We start from the raw sequence: 13,181 nt of genomic DNA on the forward strand, positions 1-13,181 counted from the left end.
CTATATAACTTTTTATATCATACCTACTCTATGTGTTTGGATTTATTTAACTGAGGATGAAGTAATAGTAGTTTTTACATCATAGAGTTCTTAACAGGATTAAACAAAATAATTTATTTGAAGCTTTTTCACAGTATCTTACACATAGTTCAATAAAGGTTACATATAATATTTATATCAACCAAGATTTTGTGGCATTGAATTTTTCATTGTCTACCATATATTAAACCTCATTTACCAAGAACTAGATTAATTCCTTTAAAATTTGTATTTATTATGTTTATTTCATAGATTAGAAAACTCAGACCCAGATATTTGAGATAACTTACCTGAAAACAAATAGCTAAAAGTAAGAGTGTTGAATAAAAAATCTGTTTTATCCTAAATGACTTACTTTTCCCATTGTACATATTGCTTAGTAAATTAATATTTATTATAATTATAATTAATACTCCAATGAGGAAAGAGGGACTTCAGTTGGGAATTTGTGAACTGGTCATCTAAAATAAAATAGCAATATATTCAAGATGTCAAGATTAGGCTACCTCCAGGAACAACTGTCATGACAGGTCAAAGCCAATATTACCATGTTCTACCATTGTCAACATAATTGTATGATTCTGTAGAGTTTGTTCCTTATTATTCACAAAAAAAACCAATGGACCTCTTTTTTATAGTTTAACAAAATAGAGCATATGTGATCACTATGAATTGAGGTGCACTTTTAAATGTATGATCAAAATGTTTTTGAGCTTAAGGCATGTTAGTGTGTCACATTGATTCAATCACCATTCTGAAATGTTCTATTAAAACATTGTAAAGCATAATTTAGAAAAATGAAAGATACTGGTACTAGAAACAACAGGTGTACCAGCAAACATATGTTGGGACTGAAAAAACAATGGTGAAAGCACATGTAGCTGCCAAAGAATCATGGCAGTCTGAGCCTGCAAAATCCTTTTATTAGCTGTCTTTGCAGTACCCAGAAGAGTAATTAGGGATTTGAGCAGCATCACACAGGGTAATAGAGGGGGCCAGAAAGAACTGCAGCGTAGCATAATAGCATGTGCCAGTCAGAGGAAGGTTGTGCATTCAGTTTGAAAAATCAATGAAAGGAAGAAAATGCTATTAGTACCTGTGATTGTTGGAGGGCTGACTTCAAGGTAATGGGTGAAGCTGAATCAAGTTGCTATGAACCAAGAAAAGGCTCACAAATCTTTACTTCCAGAAATACCATTTTATGCCTACCCTGATTTTCTAATCTACAAAATTTCAAAGGGACTCTGAATTATATAGGTGCCCAGTTTTAAAATAAGCAGGTATTTCCACCATGGGACCCCATGGGTGCCCTGGTGTAGCCTCTTAAACCACTATTCATGTTGGACTATGTACAAGCTATAAAACTAAAAGAAATGTTTGCCAATAATCCAGATAAAATGATTAATAAAATTAACCAAAATAATAACAAAATTATAAGAATGTATTCATTGTTTTTTAAGTAAATAGTTATTAAATATTTGACATATGCACAAGCTACTCAACAATGCATAAGAGATACCAAGGACTCTGTTACGTAGTCTTAATCTGAAGAAACTAAGGAAAAGTAGATTATGTTGCAGGGGTTGAAGTCATGAACATAAGAATGATGAGTGTCTTGGCAAAATATATATGTAAATGACAGTGATTCAACAGTTGAAACTCACTTAAATATTCTGCATCTTAGTTTCCTGTCTGAACAATTCTCATTTTTAATTTGAAGTAGTTGTCAAAATTAAAGTTTTAAATATATATGAAAGTTACTCCCTTCTCTGGAAGATGAAATAGATATGTTTCTTGCTCCTGCTAACTTCAACTAAAAATACTGGGTATTATATATAAAATAAACATAAGACTACTTTGAAAGATACAGAGTCTGGCTAGAAGGTAAGTAACACTGGCTAGGGAGCTCAAACCCCAAGAAAGAATGTTAGTAACTTTTCCAGTTTATTTTTATATATTCATTATATATCCTAGCCTTGTAACTAAAGAAGGTAACAAGTTGGAAATGCCAACAGGCACAGACAAAAAGAGCCAAAGTAAAATTTTGCTCCCCATGATCAAAGCACCAGAAAAGAGGAAAACTAGGAAGACAGACAACTTTTATAAAATAAACACTCTGCTGCAGCAAACCACCCATTAAAAATGTCTCCACACCCACCCAAGCCACCAAAGGCTAAGTGGGGATCCTTGGCTTCTACCCTTACTAAACTGTAACAAGGTTCCGTAACATGTAGGCAGGTATGGTGCCAGAAAAGTTCGAGGAGTCAGTTAGGACTTTTATCCTTGACAAATGGTGTTGAGCTCCAGTCCCAGAAGTGTCAGTGAAGAGTACATTGAAAGCATGGTCTTATATTCCCAGCTCACAATAACAAGGTACCCAGCAACTCCCTGCAGGAGTGGTTTTTGGAGATGACTCCTGGACTGTCAGGACTTTTACCATAACCCAGAGGTAATGAGACCACCCTCTTTAGTGTTTTTAGTGGGGGTTACAAGGAGAGAAATAATGAGGTACTCTACTTCCCAATCCAGGGAAGTATCCATAGAGGTCCAGTGGCAAATTGAAACTCCTTCTCTCACTCAAAAAGATCTCCCCTCCCTAGGTGTCCAGGGAGGCTAAATACACAATCTTGATGTCTACCCATACCTGGCAATACAGAGGTAGTGCTACCCCTCCTGCCACAGCAGAATCAGAGAAACCTATCTAAAATGGAAGTTTAAATAAGATCTAGAATATCATAACATAATACACAAGAGACTAATATTTTGATCAAAAATCATTTATCATGCGAAGGACTAGGAGAATCTCAACTTAAATGAAAAAAATAAAATCAATGGATATCATCACTAAGATATAGAATTATGAGGATTATTTGTCAAACATTTTAAAGAAGCTATCATAAAAAGCTTCAACAAAAATTTGCATAAACACTTGAAACAAATGAAAATATTAAAATTCTCAGTGAAGAAACAGAGGATGTAAAGAAGAACCAAACAAATTTTAAAACTAAAAAATACAAAAACCAATGATAAAATTTGGTGGATGAGCTCAATAGCCAATTTGAGGGGATAAAGGAAAATAACCAGCAAATATTCATATAGAACAATATACAAATTACTCTCTATAAATAACAGAAAGAAAATAGACTTAAAAATATATAAATCAACAGAACCTCAGAAACTACCAAAAAAAAAAAAAAGATATAACATTCATGTTATCGGAGACCTAAAAGGAGAGAAGAAAAGGATGGGTGGAACATTTCCCAAATTTGTCAAGAGATATAAATAAGTGTACAGAATCAAAAAGTTGAGCAAACTCCAAACAGGATAAATACAAATACATTATAAATAAATCCACAACATAGAGCATCATACTCTGAAAATGTAAGACAAAGAATAAATTTTGAAAGCAGCCAGCAAAAAATAACACCATAAGTATAGGGGAGAAACAATTTGAATGACAGTGGATTTTTATCAGAAATTACGTAGGCTGGAAAGATATTGCACAAAATTTTTCAAGTGCTGAGACAAGAGAACTGTCTATCCAGAATCCTATACCTGATGAAAATATTCATCAGACACTAATTACAAACATAAGGAAGACCACAAGTGATATCACTATAAACTGGAAAACATTTGACAACTTATGTGAAATGGATTAATTCTGCAAAAAGTACAAACTATCACAACTCATAAAAATAAAATAGATAATTTGAATAACCCTATAAACATAAAGGCTGTTAAATTCATAATTTAAAACTAGTTAAAAAAGTGATATCCAGGCCCAGATGGTTACAATGGAGAATTCTACCCAATATTTAAATTAGACTCAACATGATTGGATAAAGAAAATGTGGCACATATATACAATGAAATACTAGTTAACCACCAGAAAAGATGAAATACTCTCATTTGCAGCAATATGGATGAATCTTGAGAATAAAAGCTAAAAACCATATGATTTCATTCATCTGTGGGATATAAAACTGAAAGAAACAAATGAACAAACAAGACATACAAACAGTTCCATGCATGCTGTCACAAATGGTAGGAGCTCTTCTTTCTTTTTGCTGCATGGAATTCCATTGTGTAAGTGTACCATAGTTTTTGATCCATTCATTTACCAATGGGCACCTAGGTTGCTTCCAGCACTTGGCATTATGCTAAGCGAAATAAGCCAGGCAGTGAAAGACAAATACCATATGATCTCACCTTTAACAAGAACCTTAACAACAAAACAAACAAACAAGCAAAATATAACCAAAGGCACTGAAATAGAGAACAGGCTGACAGTGACGAGAGGGGAGAGGGAAGGGAATTTCAGGGGAAAAGGGGAAGGGTTTACAGGAACAAATATAACGGACACATGGACAAAAAATGGGGGGGGTGGAAATGGGAGGGAGGTGGAGAGGGATGGGTGGGTGGGCTGGGATGGGAGTAAAGGCAGAAAACTGTACTTGAACAACAATTAAAATAAAAAAAATTAAAAAAGAAAGACATACAAACAATTGAAAACTCATAGACACAGACAACATGATGGTGGTTACCAGAGGGAAAAGGGGAGTAGTAAAGGGTAAAGGGGACCAAATAAATCACAATGGAAGGAGATTTGACTTGATAGATAATGTATTACAGAGTTTTATACTTGAAACCCATATAATTTTACTAACCAATATCACCCCCAACACATTTAACTTTTTTTTTCAAAAAAGTTGAACAACTCATGAAGAAATAAATGTCTCAATGATGCCTTTCACTTTGGTGAAAATTCAACTGCACTGGTATTTTACCCTAAGAAGAAGAGAAAAAAAGTTTATCATTTTTCTCCAACTAGGAAAAAAACTAGAGAGAGAAGGTTGAATGACCATAAACACCAGTAGTTTATTTACCTTCAATAAACAAGGTAAATAAACTACTGGTTTATTTACCAGGGAAGTATCCATAGAGGTCCAGTGGCAAATTGAAACTCCTTCTCTCACTCAAAAAGATCTCCCCTCCCTAGGTGTCCAGGGAGGCTAAATACACAATCTCATTAAGAAAATGAAATGAAAAAACATTTTTAAATCTCCCAAAGAACCAGGAGGTATAGGTATAAAAGCACCTAGTGAAGGCTAGTTGTATAGTCATGTTCCTTTTACCACCCACTACAGAATAATAAAAGGACAGCCAAGCTCACACAGCTTGCTGATGTTTGTCTTTCACTATGAGGAAGGGGATTGGATTGTTGCTTGGGATTTAAAAGTGAATAGTGGGGAGTAAAACATCTGAGCATGGGCCTGACTCTCAATTCAGAACAATTACCTTAAAATGAAAAGGTGGTCACAGAGTCTAGTTCTACCTAAAACTATGCTATTTCATAATTTTACAGTGTTAATATTTGTATTTATTTTATTCTAGCCTTTACCTACCTACCTACCTATCTATGCACTCATGAAAAATTTAAAAAATGCTCTATGTGAATGGATTCCATTTTTTAACTGAAATTATGCCATTAACATTTACCCATATCATGTAATGTTTACTGAAACTATGAAACTTATGGCAGCATTTCTATTGTAGGTATAGGACATTATTTTCTTATTGGCATACAATTAGGAAGATAGTTTTACTTATATATAAAGAAATGAAGTTCTGATTGCTCTTGAATGTAAATATTTATAAGAATCTCTAATGATTTTCTTAAGATACATTGATAGTAGCAATAGTGAAATTTTAAGATCAGTAGTGTAATTATCTTTAATGCTCTTGGTGTAGCATCATATATATTTCTCTTCTCAGCTTTCAATAATTCTTTAATTTACTCTTATATCTCTTCCATCATCTCTGTACCACTGAAACTGCTCTTAAGGGCAGCAATAATCTCCCAGTGCCTAAAGCCAATGGGTGACCCTATTTTTGATTTTATATAACTTGGAGTCTAAGCAACAGTGGACAATGGTAACAACCCATTCGCCTTCAAACCTTTTTTCCAGTGTTTCCCATGATACCATTTTCTTTTGATATTCCTCCAGTTTCTCAGGTACTTCATTTCAGGCTCTTTAAGTAGATTCTCTTTCTTACCCACAACCTCAAATGGTGGGATTTTTCCGTACTCTGTCTTAACTCCCTTCTGTTCTCACTCTTCAAATTCATACTAGATCATATGAGGCACTCTCAGGGTTTCAATTTGCAGTTGAGATTTCAAGTGTGGATAACACCTGAAATAGGTAGGTTAAGAAGAGAAAGAAAGAAAATTCCAAGAAGGAACAGCATGTAAAGACAGCAAGACATATCTGAATAAATAAATTAATCATAACAACATTGACATTTATTGAATACTTACTATGTACTAGGCACTATTCTAAATGTTTTCAATGTATTAAGTTACTTAGTCCTGTCAGTTTGAGGGGAGGTGGTTGAGGGGAAAAGGGGGGAAGGGTTGTCAGGGAACATGTATAAAGGACACATGGAAAAAGCCAATGGGGGTAGGATCAAGGGTGGGAGGTGGGGATGGGTGGGGTGCGGGCAGTGGTGGTGGAGAAATGAAGAGAACTGTACTTGAACAAGGGCAAAAAAATTAAAAATACAATCCCTCATTTGTAAAATGATATACAGAATAAATTGCTTATTCAATATACAACCAGAGACATTGAAATAAAGAACAAACTGACAGTAACCAGAGGAGATGGGGGAGAGGGATAATGGGGGAAAATAGGGGAAGGGCCATCAAACAACATGTATAAAGGACACATGGACAAAGTCAAAGGGGTTAGCTATGAGGGTGGGAGGCAGGGTTGGGTCAGGTGAGTGGGGGCCTGTGGTGGGGTGAAAATGAAGACAACTGTATTTGAACAACAATAAAAAAATAAATCAGTTATGCAGAAAAAAATAAATAAAATTCATATGTTGGCATTGGATTGATAAAAAATAAAACAAAATAAATTGATCATTTCTAACAGCCACATGAGAGAAGTATTACTTTATCATCTCCATTTACATGTCAATAAAGTAGGGCACAGAGAAGTTAGGTAACTTGCCTAAATTATGCTACTAGTCAATGGGGTAACCAGAATCTTAATGTAGGCAGCAGGCTCCCAAATCTGCCTTGTGACTACTATGCTAGGGTTCACTGTGGCTCCAGCACTGGGAATGAGGGAAGAATGGTGGGAGGAGAGCTTGAATAGGTCAATAAGGCCTATGAAGGCCATTTCAAAAGTATAAGCCTTGTATCTTTCCCTTGTTTTCAAATACCATGCAGTCCCCACTTCATGCTGCTAATTCCTACTCATACTTCAGTTCTAGGTTTACATTTGATTCCTTCAAGGAAGCCCTCCCTGACTACTTCAGGCTTGATTATGTTTCCACTGCTGTCCATTCATAAAACTTTTTATACTTCTTATTTTCCTAGCTAATTCCTCTTATGCTCTGAATCTCAATAGAAATTTCATCTCAAGGAAGCTTCCCCTGATCCTCTCCCAAGTAGATTTGATTTCACAGCAACAACCTTCTTCCCATTTACACTCAGGTGCTCAATGTCTGTTCCTGATTCAGTACTTATCTCATTGAGGCAGAGATCTAGTGTGGGTCATTCACCATGTTATCACCAGCACCTAAATCATAACATAGAGCAAACATTAAATAAATGAATTTCAACTAAAGTACTAGCAGTAAACAACATAGTTGTTATCATTAATGAGTACCTAATATGTGACAGGCATATAGATTATGTTCATGAGGCACTAATAATCTTCCTAATTACCCAACAAGGAATATTATGAATTCACTATTAAAAGAGAATAAAATGATGCTTAGAGAAAGTAAATGCTTCCTTAAATCACTAATAAAAATAATGGTTTCCAGTCATTTAGTGCTTATTTCTCATGCCCCAAGCTAAATGTTATTCTCCTAAGATACCTAGGACAAAGAAATTGCTACTGTCAGGTTACAAATAAAGGAACCGAGGCTCAGAAGTAAGAGTATCTGCCTAAGATCATACATTTGTACATGTAAGAACACAGAAATGAAACCAGAGATCTCTGATACTGAAACCCAGGCTCTTTCTACCGTATAACTGCTCTTACTCTTTTGTCACGAAAGGTGCTTAACAAGGTACTTTATCAGAAGTACCTGGTTGATCAGAAGTGTTTACTGGCAGTTAACTTTTTGATTTGCTTTTTCTTTTATTCTCCTAATCAAGACATAATTAATTGAATCAATGTAATGTCTTTGGTAAATAATTTCAAGATACACATGTATCTAACAAAAAATAAAAAAAAAATAGGTGTTAGTTGTTACAAATAAAAAAGACAGTGGTTCCTGGAGTAGAGGACCAGTTTTCCACTGTGAAACTCAAATTTGTAATTTGAAGTCTTCTTGAAGATTTCAGGTCTTCCAACCAGTTAATCTTTAACAATAATATTTAATAAGAATTATTTATTTGCCATAAATACTATTAAGCTACATTAATTTCTATGTGAAATATTATTTGCAGACAATAGTGTAGTAAAGGTAAATATCAGAGCATGGTATTAATGTTGTTCATAACATATTTAGCAAAAGTATTGATAAAATATGTTATGATTAAGTTTTTAATCATATCTCACATAGATGATTACCTACTTATCATCTCCAAAGTCCTTGCAATGTTTAATTTAGACTTACATATTTTTAAATGACAGCTAAAGTAAATAATCTTGCCAGAACACTAATAATAAAACAAGAAAATCCACTGTCTTAAATAAAATTCAAGTGAGGAAAAGATTTTGCATTTTTAGTATATCACAAATGAGTGAATAGAAAGGACACAAAAGCATGCTATTTATTACAACTTTATCTTCAAACCCATTTTATAGGAAAATATGTGATCTTTAAGTCAAGAATGACAATAATAGAGTTGCCAATTAATAAGTATTCCCAATTAAACTAGCAATGATATATACGTCAAAAGGAAATAAAGGTTAATTAAAGCAAAAACAGGCCCTACCAGGGAAAAAAGGACAAACATGTATTTTCTTATCTATTAACCATTGGTATGAGTAGGAATACCAAAGATTAAGGTATTTGAATTTGAAGCTCTGAATCTGAGGAAAAGGGTCTCCAGATTTAATTATGCCATGTTGGTCAAGGTGCACCTTGAATTACAGTGAACCCTAACTATCTGTTCACACCCACAATATCATCAGTCATAAATGCATGTTGTTTTCCTAACAGCTCTCAGTTCTTTAATTAATTCTTTTGTAGCCTGATCTACTAAACTGATCAATGAGTGTGTAAGAGCCCAGGGGAGTTGATATGCCTTCAACACAGCAAAATAGTTAGCTTTTGCAAAGCTCAGTATTTGATAGTTAAGATCAGGTGGAAACTCTTGCTGAAATGAAATATTTTAAACATCTATTGACATTTGAAACTAGTTTGCTTTCTGACCTTTCATGACAGAACAAATCCAATAAGCAAACTGGAGAATAAAACTCCACTTCTGTGATAGAATGAAGTTAAGCAAAGGCAGAAGCAAACATTCACCCTAACCAACACCTATAGTGGCATACATTATTTCAACTGGGTTTTCTCAGGGAGGCCAGTACCAAGAGATAGTGAATAAGCTCTCAGGGAAGTTTCTGAATTCCATGTGTGTGATAGTGGTTCTATTTAAGGTACCCAGTGTTAACAAACACACCCTGTAGGTTTCTTGAAGTTCCAATCTTATTAAACCCTCCTGAACCACTCAAAATATTCAAAACATGTGTACACATACACTTAATTTGTTTTCCTTATTTCTCCTAGTTAGCATCTTTTCCTTTCTTCCTCCCATTACCCTTTCTATTATGGATACTATTTCTTACAAGTCATAGGAGTGTCCTTATTAAGGTAGCTATAACATATAGGTCAGTTCAACAAATATTTCCTGCTACTAGGGATCATCAGGATAGGTGTTGGAGACACAGAAATAATTACAGGCGGAAAGATCTAAGCATATTTAAAGTCTTCTGTTCCATCTTCTGCAATGGTGCCAAAGTTAAAGCTCTTCTGCTGAAGTTCTTTAGAAAAACGTACTTTGCTAGCTTTATAGTCATGGAGCTTCTATGTCTTAGCTCAGAGGTTCATGAAGTATTGTCTCCAAACTAACTACATCAGACTCACCTAGGAACTTGTGGGACATACAAACTCTTGGCCTCACCCATTTTCACTGAATAGGAAACTCTGAAGGTGGAGATTATTAGCATGCATTTTATCAAACCCTCTTGAATATTCAAGTTTGCTTGTGAACCACTATCTTGTCTCATAGGCTAGGCCTCTGTGGGTACATCTTTTCTCTTTTATGTTTCATTCACAGCCAAACAGGCTCCAGTAGCATTGGTTTTGGACCAGTTTCAGGTCTAGCTTTCTTAAGGATAAAATACCCCAAGGAATAAATTCAAGCAATCCAGTCTTGAGCTGAGCTCAGCCTCAAGTTAATCTGCCAGCTGAATACAGCCATATGAATGAACCCAGGTTAGACCTACAGAAGAATTGCCCAGGCAACATACAAAATCGATATAAAATAACATGTGTTTTTAAGCCACTAAGTTTTGGGTTATATTTAAGGCAGTGATAACAAAACCCCGGTACCTGGACTATATACTGAAGAACATGAGGGAGCTGTTGGAAAGATTTTAAGGTAGAGAGTAACAGGATCAGATTTGCATAGTTAAAAGGTTACTGTAGCTACTGTACAGAAGAAAGGATGGAGAAGGAAAATGGGTAGAGGGATTAGTAAATATATGCACAGATATTGACCCTGAATCAGGGCTATATGTGTCATTTATTCTTGATTGCATTGCATAATATCAAGGTGTTGTTATAACTCTAAATAACTGGAAAACTAAGAGATGAGTTCATAATGTTTGAAAAGACAGGAAAGAGCATGTTCAGCCCATTTAATAGATTGTATCTTTCCTTCAGTTAGGCCACTTAGGTAACCATACAGTTATTACTGTGATATAATGTGCTCTATATCCATTCATGTCTTCAAAGGCAAGGTGAAAACACTTTGTTGGCATAATGATCTCACAACCACAAAAAAGGAATTGCTTGATTTTTTTCAAGAGAGTCTACAGACTTTTGTTACCCCATTCACATAATCTATATGTGATTTTAGGGTTTAAGTATATAAACTCAATTAGTTACTGTTTGTCATAATTCAATTATTAAAATTGGTTTCTGGTAACATGAGGGAGAGTATAGTAGAAAAATAATAGTAATCTAGTCTAGACAAGAAATACATAATTATGAATAAAAGTAGAGGCCCTGAAATTAAACAAAGTTTGGAACTGAAGTCTACATTAAAAAGAAACTGTGTTACCTTGGGCAACATAATCCTGTTTTAAGGCTTTATTCCATATGTGTAAAGGAGCTAATAACGAGATAATATACCTTAAAGTATATCGGCACAGTGTCTGGAAAACAGGATTTAGTAGATGGCACGTGATATTGAGAATTGTCTCTGGCAAAATATGGCATTGAACAAATAATTTCTCCATTTTTGGCCTTAATAACATTGTCTGTAATCTGAAGGGTTTGGGACCCTACAAGCAATATTGCCTTAGAAATCTAAAAATATTCTGTTTTGGATCATTTTCTAAATTTTAATTGTTCCAAGGTAAAGTACAGCACTTTGCCTTTCACAGTGATTTGCCATGTGAATAACAAGGGAAAGATAGAAACAAGTATAATTGCCACATTTTTAAAGCTTTTTAAAGTGCATTTTTAAAAGTTTTATAATTTTTATTGAAAATATGAATATACTCCCTGACTGTTTCTTTGGAGTGTAGTTTTATTCACTGTGTTTCAAGAGCTCTTTTGTGTTAGACATAATTTTCTCTTCTAGAAAAGGTATTGGCAAGTCTTAAAATTTATACTCAACAAGTCACTCTTTAGAGAATTTCTTTATCTGCTCTTACTAATATCAAAGTCAGATGCCTAATCTACAATTCTCAGATTCATTCTAGTTTCTTTTTTTTTAAAAAAAAGGATTAGTAGTCAGCAATCATCCAAGCTATTGCCTAAGAAAGCTGTTTGTAATAATATGTTGCATCTTTCTGTTAGGAGTCCAGCTGGATCCCTCTATAGAACTTAAAAATGGAGGCCATCTGATGCTCACACATTTTTTGAAATTTAACTTCCTAAAGTCTCTTTCAATAGACTTGTTGCTCTATGAAATATCAATTCTCTACATCAAAATAGTCACATCTGGGCAATTTCTTTTGAACCCTTATGCATGGAACATCTACATGTCTATGGTATCTGTCAATGACACAGATGACCACATAATTCCAAGAACTGGGCCACATATACAGGTTATTGTATGACAAAAATGGAGAGTAATAAAAAAATAGTGCCCTAATCTGTAGAATATTCTGCAGGGATATAGGGCTGAAATTATCTCTTTCTGAAAGATGTTTGTTTATTTGTTTATTTATTCATTTATTTATATTTCTAAAATACATAACTGATTGTGTCACTACCTGCTTAAGTATCTCAATCCCTTTGCCTTTGCCCCCAGTTCCAATATTATCAGCACAACTATTTCCTATATGATAGTATCAAAACTCATTAGTAATGACCTAAAAAGTTTTCCTTGTCTCTTCCAACCTACTTTCTAACTTCAGTATTTGCCAACATCTATAATCTCCATCCTCACACAGACTCACCACTCTATTCTCCACAGATTTCCCAATGCATTTGCATATGCTCTTCCCTTCGCTTGAAATGACCACTGCTCTGCTGTTTTCCATGATTGCCCTAGAAAGTTATGTGAACAATTTTGTGCTCTAACATAGTATGTACACTTCTCTACAGTGACCTTTATAACTTGTTGAAATTGTATGTATATTTATGTATTTATTGTTTGGGTAACAGAGAATATATCTTATTTATCTTGGTGTTTCCAGCACCATTGGTAACCACTAATGAAATCATGAAAAATCCAATATAAATTATATTTGTTCATGAATAGCATTGAGCTAGAGTTTATGAGAATGTAAAGAGATAAGTACCAGGTAAGAATCAATCATGGAAATAAGTCAAATAGAATGATAATTACAGATGGATAATAAGACCAATATAGATGAATATGGTTAAAAGTCAGGAGTTGAAACAATAATTCATTAAATCTGGACATTAACCACAGG

This window comes from Phyllostomus discolor, chromosome X (genome assembly GCF_004126475.2).
Source record: "Phyllostomus discolor isolate MPI-MPIP mPhyDis1 chromosome X, mPhyDis1.pri.v3, whole genome shotgun sequence".
Classification (NCBI taxonomy): Eukaryota; Metazoa; Chordata; class Mammalia; order Chiroptera; family Phyllostomidae; genus Phyllostomus; species Phyllostomus discolor.